This window comes from Psammomys obesus, unplaced genomic scaffold (genome assembly GCF_907164565.1).
Source record: "Psammomys obesus unplaced genomic scaffold, mPsaObe1.curated_primary_1811, whole genome shotgun sequence".
Taxonomy (NCBI): domain Eukaryota; kingdom Metazoa; phylum Chordata; class Mammalia; order Rodentia; family Muridae; genus Psammomys; species Psammomys obesus.
This window is the reverse complement of record NW_026585689.1, coordinates 24,019,550-24,030,149: the sequence shown is the minus strand read 5'-3', so window position 1 is coordinate 24,030,149 and position 10,600 is coordinate 24,019,550. Positions and strand designations below refer to the sequence as shown.

Sequence of the window (10,600 nt, the reverse complement as noted above, 5' to 3'; positions counted from 1 at the left end):
CCTTCCTTCCTTCCTTCCTTCCTTCCTTCCTTCCTTCCTTCCTTCCTCTACATAATAAAGAACATGCAGAAAAATTTTAGCCCCAAATTCAATTTTCATCACCTTTCTATGGGTGAGCTCGAATGAACACCTCTTACTAAGGGGGAAAAAAGACCTCATCTTTTTAAAAGCATGCTATGTTTGTGATCTATAAGTAAACACTCCATTGTGAGGTTTGAATGTTACTTTTAAACATCTCTTCACTGTTTTCTTATCTTCATTTCCTCTTTTTTTTTCTCTCTCTTTTTTGGTTTATTTTTGCTACGTAGACATCATGCCTTAAGTGTTAAGACTCATGACTATGATTAACTTGTAAATGGACTGTTTATTTTTTAAAATGTATTATTATTTCTATTATTTTATATCAGATGAGTAATACATAAATGCCATAAAAAGATTTGATAGATATCTCACACAATAGTGTGAATGCCCAATCATCATGTTTTATTTACCCCAAATGATCAAGAACTCTGTATGTAAATAGAGTTTATAGATTTTTGATTTAGCAGATACAGATAAGTAGCATTGTGTTGATTTCTGCCATCCTGAAGTAAAAGGCCTTAGAAAAGACTTTTGACTGTTTAATACGAGCTTCCCTCTTTGCAAACATACTGTCTTTTTTGAAGATGGCAAAATACAAAATAACTTTATTTTAAATATCATGTTATCAGTGAAAATGTGCTAAGCTACAGGCTACCTGTTTTTAGGCTGGGATTGTCTTGTGTAATTCCAGAGGATCAGTCTGGGGCCTCCTATTCTCTAAAGGTGTTAATCCCATAAAATGTGGCAGATGAGGCATTCTTTTGTAAATATATATATTTAGGGAACATGTAAAAATATATATTTAGGGAATATGTAAATATAGATATTTACAAACCAGCTGCAGAATGATTAGTTGTGGAGTGATTAGTCAATCATTTTAGGACATTACATAGTAATTGCTAAAATGAGTAAGGCTCTTTCCTTTCCTATATTCAATCTCTTAACCCATAATTTTCTACTTTCACAATTTAAATACAGATTCCCCAAATTTTGATTCACTAACATGCTCATTTAGTTGAAGATCAATTTTGTTTCTGTGAGATTTTCATGAGTTTTCCCTGCTATTATGCAGCTAGGATGGCAAAAGACCATCCTTGTGTGAAAGGATCAAAGATGAGAGGTATAGATGAAAAAGGGCACAGGAGGAGCAAGATGATGAAGCGAGGGGAGACGTCATGGTAAGGTAGGGAAAAAGGAAATGACGAATGATTTTCTTACTCTAGGACTCTATTTTGGCAATTAAATAGCCACCCTACCAAACTCTTATTAAAACCTAAATATACAAAGCCATTGCTGGCTTTATCCTCTACTAAGGTTAAACTTCATTGTGCATCTGCACAAAGCAATGTAGTCCAGGCAGACAGAAAAAGATAACTGTGTATTTTTTTAATCACTACTTAAGAATTATATTTTACTGAAAACATCATTTTTTTTTTTACACAAAACATTCCCAGAATATGACTGTGTGTTCCTACAACCCTGATAACATCATTATTTATCTCCCAAAATAAGGAAATGTTACTACATTTTGGAGAGCAAAAGGGGGAGGAATCTGACCGGTAAAATAGTCAAACAGGGCTTGATAACAATTTATTTCTGACCTTTCAATGCCTTCTGCTCCTAATGATTTTCTGTCATTTCTGTCTAGTCCAGGCTTGAAGTTAGGTCTCAGAGGTACTTAGTTTTATGTTGCCACTTAACTTTCAACTTCCATTTTCAGCACAGAAAGGTAAATCAGTAACTGTCATCCTGGCTTCTCAAGATTTGTCAGGCACCCAAAAGGGATTATGACATAGATCTGAAGGGGATTTCATGTGACTTTTACTTTAATTTTGACATAATCATGGAAATGCCTTGGGACACTAGGAACTTAATTATCCAGAAAGTTAACCTCCCTCTCTCTTCCTTTGCTTAGGTTTCTGGTTCACCATGCCAGTCAGTTCTCTTCTCCGACTTATCAAAAAGTGATTAATAAAGAAGGTGAGATGTATGTGCTGTTCATAAATGTTACTTTTCTTTAATATTCTTTTTCTTTTTTATTTTATCTCCAGGGAGAAGACACATAATTTTCATATTTTTGGCCCTTTTGGCACTCTTGGGGAACCTTGGGAGCGACCCTCCATACCGTTGGTGCCTCACCCTTTATTTCAAAGGACTGTCGGGTCCAATTTTTAGCTTAGCAGAGGGAGCCCCGAGAAATAAGAATCCACTCAGAATCTTCTTTAGAAGAAAATGAGAAAACAGATCTTAGGGAATCATTTTTGGAGAATTCGCATCTTAACATCATAAAATCCTCTATGTTTTGTAGTGTATTCATTCATATATATTCATCCTATATATATTCATATATATTCAGTATATTCATCCTATATATAGGAAGATAAGGATTTTGTCTGTACAAGTCAAATTTTCTTTATTATATTGAAACTTGATTGAGCCAGGATATATTTAGGCTTGGCTGGATTCAGGACCTAAAGAATTGGCCTTTTTGTAATAATTTCCTCATGAATTAAAACAGTGTACTCTGAAAGGATACTCCTCAAGCAGAAAGGTATACAACTCAAAATAGCTTCAGAAAGTTCCTAGAACTGACTAGATTCACTAGGTCACAACCTGCCAGAGTAAGCAATGAAGCTGAAAGCCTTTCTTAGAGTAGTAGAATTAAGCTGCAAAGAAGACTCTCAGGAAAGCCAAGCAACAAAGAAGATTCTGAAACTAGGGCTAGAAGAAGCAGAAACAAGCTGAGCTGGCTGGAAGAGGCTCAGACCAACGTAGGCACCTGGAAAGGACTATACCTAACCTGTTGAGCACCCTGCAGGCTGTTCAGGGGCCAAGTACTGTGAAGTGTCACCTGTGCAGGAGTGGACTACAGTGATGCACTTGTCTTTGAGGCATTTTTGCTCCTGTAAGTAACTCCTTACCCAGTAAACTCTCAAAATTGGTTCACCAAATTGGAATTTGGTGGTATCTGTACTTTGGTCTGCTGTGGGCTCCTCTGCTCTTCATCATTTTCTCTTTCATTCTCTCTCCTTGTTTTGTCTCTGCATCTTTTTTCAGTGTTGTCTTTTTTCTCTCTGGCTAAGGCAGGGTTGCTTCATGTAATAGGAAATACAGATACAATAGCTTCCCTAGCCTAAACAGAATAACTGTTAAGACCCCTTTCACTTACCAAGGGTCCTTCTTCTTGCTTAGCTTCTTTAGGTGTACAGATTTTAGTATGATTATCCTATATTATATGTCTAATATGCACTTATAAATGAGTATATATCACGTGTAACTTTCTGCTTCTGGGATACCTCACGTAGGATGATCTTTTCTAGTTCCCACTATTTACCTGCAAATTTCATGATTTCCCTGCACTGATGTAGCCTGTGGCAGCTCAGTCTCCAGGTGAGGTCTCTAGTAAGGGGAACAGGGACTGTCTCTGACATGAACTCAGTGGCTGGCTCTCTGATCACCTCCGCTTGAGGGGGAGCAGCCTTGCCAGGCCACAGAGGAAGACAATGTAGCCAGTTTCTGATGAGACCTGGTAGGCTAGGGTCAGATGGAAGGGCCTCCCCTATCAGTGGACTGGGAAAGGGGCATGGGAGGAGAAGAGGTGGGGAGGGTGCGATTGGGAGGAGATAAGAGAGGGGGCTACAGCTGGGATACAAAATGAATAAATGGTAATAAATAATTAAAATGAAAAGACCCTTTTCATTAACTGCTGATGTGCTGTCCTCTGGACAAGTACTAGTGCTAACCATGGAAATGTTCTATGCTCATCATTGGCTTAGTTACACGGTGATGATGTTGGGAGTTGATATCACATGATCGTCTCTGTTGACATATCATCAGTTGATGGTCCAAACCTGTACTGTGGGAGTTTTATTATATTGGATGAGAAAAGGATAGTCTAGGAAGAAAGACTGCTGTTTTACTTAAAAAATTGGGGGTGTGAAAAAGCATGTGGAGAAGCCATATTTACCCAAGTATAGATCTTGGTATATTTCTGTGAATACAGAGAGCCAAACAATCAATCTACCTATGGGGGTATTTGATTTATTTTTTCTTAAACCATTTCATATTGTGCATTTATATTATTTCATTTTTTTACATACTTGTTGGTTGTAATCTATGGCATAGATAAGATAAATTCAACTAGTTCTTATTTAAATTTTTATTATATGTATTTACATATTTGTGGGTGAATTTGCTTGTGACTTACTAGAAATATCGAGGTCAGAGAACAACATGGAAGTATCAGTTCTCTGCCGCCACCACATGTGCCCTAAGGCTCAAATGCAAAGTGCTAGGTTTGATTGCAAGCACATGTACCAGTTGAACCACCTCCTGACCCTATTTCTTGTTCTAGTATCAGTCAGTACATAAAACATTTATTGAATAATGTTTTATCATGTTGACAGAAAATAGTTCCATGGGCTACTTTTTACTTTGGCACACCTTGAGTTTCCATCAGTTTTATAGGTGTTGTTTAAAGAATTCACTAACATATGTATTTACTTTTCTTCTTTTTAAGTCATGAGTTACATATCTTGTTCACAATGATTTCTGCTCTTTTATCATGGTTCCAAACAGTTGGTTATATCAAGCCAACTGTATGTATGTATATATATATATATATATATATATATATATGTATATATGCATGTATATACATATATATACATACATAGTTAACAAATATATATATATATATATATATATATATATATATATATATATATACAAATATAGTAGTATTATAGATACTAAGTGTTTTTTTGTGGATTATAGAGAAGTACTTTAAGATCTCTGTCCTGAGCAGTTATTGCCTTTATTTCTATGCCTCACTGACAAATTGTTAACACAGAAATCAATGACTATTATTGCACTTTGTGAGATTCTGGTAGCATATTTGGGGAATTTACAGACTTGAAGCATACTTTGCCGGGGGCTGTCAAGTGTCAAAATAATAACTAAGATATTATCTATGCATTTATCTACCTTTCTATCATCTATTTATTTGTCTATGATTTCTGAAATGTACTCTATCCCATTTATAAATATACCAACTAATATAGAAGATATTTGAATTTTGTTTCCTCCAGACTCTCACAGGGAACAGAGCTGATATTGCTAGCTCTATGGCTCATGGTGAGTTACAGTAATAATGGGGACAGCGGGCTTCTATACCTCTGGTTAATAGAAGGCACAATACCAGCAGAGATTTTCTAACTCTGCATTTAAAATCTTCCCAATAGCTCTTATTACTTCCTAAAACCATTTTGAGTATTAGCACCAAATCAAGCAGAATAGTTTTATTTAAATAATTTAAGGGACTGATTGATGTTCTTACTTTAACCACAATAAATAATATTATTAATTTCAAGAGAAAGAAGGATCCAAATATTGTGACTTTTTTCTTCTTCTTTGCTTTCAACTGAAAAGTGCTTTTGAAAAGGATTAGAGGAGCAGATTTCCCCCCTCTGGGTTTGACTCTCCATGTACCCCACCTGTGGTCTTTTCATAGAAGCCCCACCCTTTGTGTATGGCCCTGTTTTCCTGCCCCTGCAGCGTGGCATCCTGTGGTGGGAAGGCTTAGCCTCCTAGAACAAGCTTATTGATCAACAGGGACTGCTCACTCAAATGTAAGGACAGTTTCATTCTTTCCCTTGGGTTTTCCTTTCTGAGAAAACCCATATGAAGAATTCTTTAAACCCTCTTATTGTGTTTCCAATCAATCATTCATTTGATAAGATATGAGAACTGGGAAGGGGGGGAGGACATCCATATTAAGACTCTCATCAAGACCAGAACTTTAAGTACAGTGGATTCTCTTCATTGTTTGTAAATTGCCCTTCTGTTTCTAAGAGGAAAAGTGTGCGTTTTGTTCTTCACTTCAAAATGAAACATTCAAATGTCATGATTTTTCCAAAATTCTGACTATGAATGTTATGTAAATGGATAGGTTTTTTTCGTTTCTTTCCAATATTTGAACTTAATAATTTCAAAATGGAAGTTGGAATTTTATATCTCCATGTGCGTCAAATGTGTGAGGCACCAAATATCAATTATTTACTATTATTTTAGAAACTCATGATAACTCTACATTTTGAAGTAAATATCTGAGTTACTTATTCTATGCTATTCTTCCTAAATTTTTGAATTGCATACTCACCCATATAATACTTAATGGATTCATTCGGTACAGAACTGAAGTTGCCATTCCTTAGACATGATTTTTTTGAGGTGAAATTTGAAGGTAACTTTTTATTCCTGATGACTGAAGAGAGAGGAAGCCAACAGCAGAAGGGCAATGGCTAAAATTCAACTCTGTTGGCACGGAGGATGCAGACCCACAGGAAGTAACATGCTTTGATAAATGTGGAGTGAAACATTTTCCTTCAGAGAAAACAATGCTAAAAGTGGCTGGGTGCCAAGAACATCTGTGTTCCTGGTATCCCGAATGCGTAGAAGAAGCAGATGTGTGAGTACATAGCAGAAAACCTGGCACGATTCCTAACAAAGTGGGGGAGGGATCTGGTTATGCACAGAAGGCCTTGTGATGCCCTGAAAAATGAAAAAAAAATTCTGGGGAACTCCTGAATATTATTAGCTTACTAGAGAAACATTATTAAAGCACTCAAAAGAATGAAGACACTGTATTCATAAGAGAGAAAGAAAAGCTACCTATTGCAAACAATGGAGAAGACAACTCAGAAAATACATTGTGTATGCATGTGACAATACAATTACATCTGAGTCTAAATATGGCCTGGAAAGAAAAAAAAAAGACTCTTTTTATTTTTAATATTTGCTTCTTATGTTCTCTGTACGATTGTAAGTTCTTTCAAGGACAGAACATAACCATAGCTTCACTGAGCATTCCTTCATACTTTTCATGGGCTCAGCCTATACTTTTAAGGATATCTGGGCAGAAGTATCTATAAAATAGAATAAACTCTAAAATCCAATTGAGGAAGAGCCAAATGATAGCAGCTGTTCTTTCCTTATTTCATTATATCAAGAAAATTTATTTTAAAGTTTTTTTTTTTTTTAAAGTAAATACCTGGGTTGGCCACAGTAGTTGGTACAATTTTAATATTCCATATGTAATTAGAGTAAATATACTTCTAAACAGTACATGTCTGTATATATACATAGCTAGATTGTTGTTAGGTGTTTTGTGGATAGAACTGACCATTCACAAGTCATGGCAGAACATAGTTTGGCTAGTTATTATTTTCCTGGTGAAAAATGAATTGGGCTATGTCTGCAGGTTTCTTAGACCTTCCTTCTCATTACTGCCTGTACTGTGGACATCACATGGTACAGCAGCTACAGGGTGATGATAAGGTGATCATTGAAAGGATGAAGACAGGCAATATGGACAAAGCAGAGCAGAAGGCACTTCTGATTCCCTGATGGATGGGCGCTGTACCGGTACAAGACGGCTACTATGACTGTGTTTTTTGTTTGTTTTTTATTTTGTTTTGTTTTTTTGCTTATTTATGAGAGAAAACTAAAAATTAATTTAAGAGACTTTTAGTTATCGTTCGATAGCCAGCCATCATTTTCTATTGGGAATCACACTATGATCTCTTTCATATTGTGTTTCCATTTACTTAAGAACAGCATCAGATTTGCAAACATAGTGTCAGCACCAAACACCCTCAAATTCTTCAGAAGGCAGTGCTCTAGAGATTATGAGAAATGTAGCTGTGACAACCACATTCAGGAGAATAATTGTTCTATTAGATCAAAGTGTAAATATTTCTTGATAGCACCAATGTCTGAAATGGGTAGATGAATGGTCCAGAGGCGAGAACACGATGGCTATGAACTTGAAAAGCAAAACTAGAAGCAATTATAAATTCAGTAGGTTCAGCATGAACAAGCAATAAACAGAAACTGAACAAAATTATATAACTATGATGTTTTTATTTTTAAATACGTGGAAGGGTTTTAAATAGAGGACATGAATTTACCGTCTCCTCCCAAGTTTAATACTAAGAAAGGTAAATGTAATGGTTGGAAGGATTACTGCTAGGCAACAAAGTAATATTTCCTGAAATATAAACCATCTAATAAGGAATGTGCTCAGATACATTTTAAGACAAGTAGTTTCCCATGTAAACCCTAGCTGTAGGGAAGTTTATCTTCAAAGGCTGGAGACAGAGCACGTACTTAACATCTACGAAATACGTGAATCTGTTATGTTCTGCACAAATGTCCTTTGAATATAAAGTTTTGCCTCATTGGAGTATGTGTGTAGTCATTGCATTTCTATCATTGTCCTCTGGTGTTAGTGACTTTCATTGGTCTACAGAATGAAGCATGTAGGTCTGTAAGAGGAAAAAAATACAACCTGGATAATTAAGAAAGAGCAATGTTGTTACCTCACATTGGAAAAGTATACTAATCATGGCTAAACAGAACGTAGGCTCAGAATGCTTAGAGGAAGACCAGAAGATATTAGTTCTCTTTTTGCTCAGTGTTTCCATATGTCCAGCATGGAGATTAGGACTTAGAAAAAGATGCAATGAGACCGTTGCCATCCCTACCACCTACTGCCTGTGAAGCATTGCTTAGCTTGCTGTGTCTCGTCTTAGAAAACGATTCAAAGGCTTACTTATGCTTTCAAAATGTAGTCCTCTGAAACAATTCTAGCATCCACTTTTGCTATTGTGAGCTGACTATTATTTGGTTTTCTGTCAACGAGACAAGATGTCAAGTCATGTTTCCTGGCTTCTGATTGCTGCATATTATCTATCCCCGGGTGAACTCCTTTTCCACATGTTCATATTTAAGTAGGAATAGAGGTGAATACATAAAGTTGAATGCCTGAATTGTTTCTAAAAGGCCAATTCCGAATATTTTAAAAAATATTTTAGTGTGTCAAATGTGAATTGATACACACAATATTTTGCTCACAGCAAGCTAAGAGAGTCTTTGGTAATATGAACTTTTTATGTGACTTAGCAACTAACAATTCAAAAATGTAAACCTGACTGCTTTGTAATGAATATTTTCAGAAACATATTCGAAATCTATTCTTTACCCAAGAAGCTTGGAAACGAGTGTCGTGGGTATTATCTTTTCTTTATTTGGCAAATGTAGTGGCACACAGCATTTCCACTTGTCTGAAGAGTGTCTTTGGTGATAAAACTTCTCTCATTTCTCATTTTTTCATTAGAAAAGTGCTTTTGAAAAGGGACCTTAAAAGAATTTAAAGCTCCTTGTCACAGGGCTGGTTTGTCATTAAGGCCCATTTTTTTCTGTGTTTGTTAAGAATATCTTTTATGTAGGGGTAAATAATTACATTTTATTGAAAGGCAGTTTGACAGTTAAGGATAACCTGTTTTCTGATTGCTCAGGGTAATCTAGCCCAATCACAGATTAGCCAAGAAATGCATTAGAATATGCAGATTGGGCAGTTACATTAATTAACATACATCATTCAAAATAGAAACTAATGTTCTGCAGTTTTGTTCAGCCATAATTGAAAAGTGCTGAAATTTCAAGCTTAGTTATAACCATGATGGCTCTATGGACAGCAAAATATGCCTGAAAAGAATGCAAAGGCAATGACAAATATAACAATTAAAACAATTGCTATGTACCCATTGCTTTCTACACAGCTGCTGGTGGGTTTTGGTCTATGTACAAGTGGAAGTTTAGTGGGAACTGAATAACATCTTATGAATGAGGAATGGGGAATCAAAAAGTAAGACAACTTCTTAAGGTACATGCTAGAGAAAGGAAATGAGCAGAGACCATGGAGGAGAATATGATGGAAGGAAAGACATTCAGCCACTAAGTTACCCATCAAATACCAATCTCAGCATAGTATTTGGTAATCGTGACAATGACTTTGTTTTTATTCCAATCTTTGTGTAGTAAATACAACTTTTCATTTTTCTGGATGTATTGGCGACTTTGTAAGAATGCTCAATTTCAGCATCATTTCTTTAGTTTGAGCTGTTTGTCACTGATTTATGGAGCACAAAGCCAAGATCCAGTGAGATGAAGAAACACAAAGATTTCGAAGCCTTTTGGAAACTGAAGGAGCTCTTTGATGCTATTAAACTGAAGGAAAATTAAGTGTAGGTTAACGTAACACAGTGTCACCTTTCATCGCTTTTCTTCCTTAAAATTTTGGGCTTGGCTATTCTAGTTCTTGTCAGGTTCTTGTCTGTGATTGCTTTCCTACTGTTTGTGCTTACACTCATGAAGAGTCTCTTTTAGTTGTGTGTGGTGACACAGACCTGTTAATCCCAGCTGCACCTCGGAGGCTGAGGCGTGAGTTTGAGGCTAGCTTGGCTACATAGCAATATTTTGTCTCAAAACAAAACAAATCAAAACAACAATAACACAAAATAAAACAAGAAATATGTCCTTCACTTCAAATACTTTGCAATGAGTATGTTGTATATAATATTGCATTTCTGAATAATATATCACAATTCTTAATCATTCGATATCTCTGCTTAAAAGTTTATATACTTTTTCATTGCCTAGAAAGTCTAAACTTCCT

The 10,600-nt window shown here is 35.8% G+C and overlaps 1 non-coding gene across 1 annotated transcript; it reads right to left on the bottom strand.

Moving 5' to 3' along the window:
• Positions 1 to 401: 401 nt before the first annotated feature.
• On the bottom strand, positions 402 to 501 carry LOC129667630 (small nucleolar RNA U13). The gene has a single exon (XR_008718790.1). It is a non-coding gene; the product is annotated as a small nucleolar RNA U13 (small nucleolar RNA).
• Between the last annotated feature and the right edge of the window lie 10,099 nt (positions 502 to 10,600).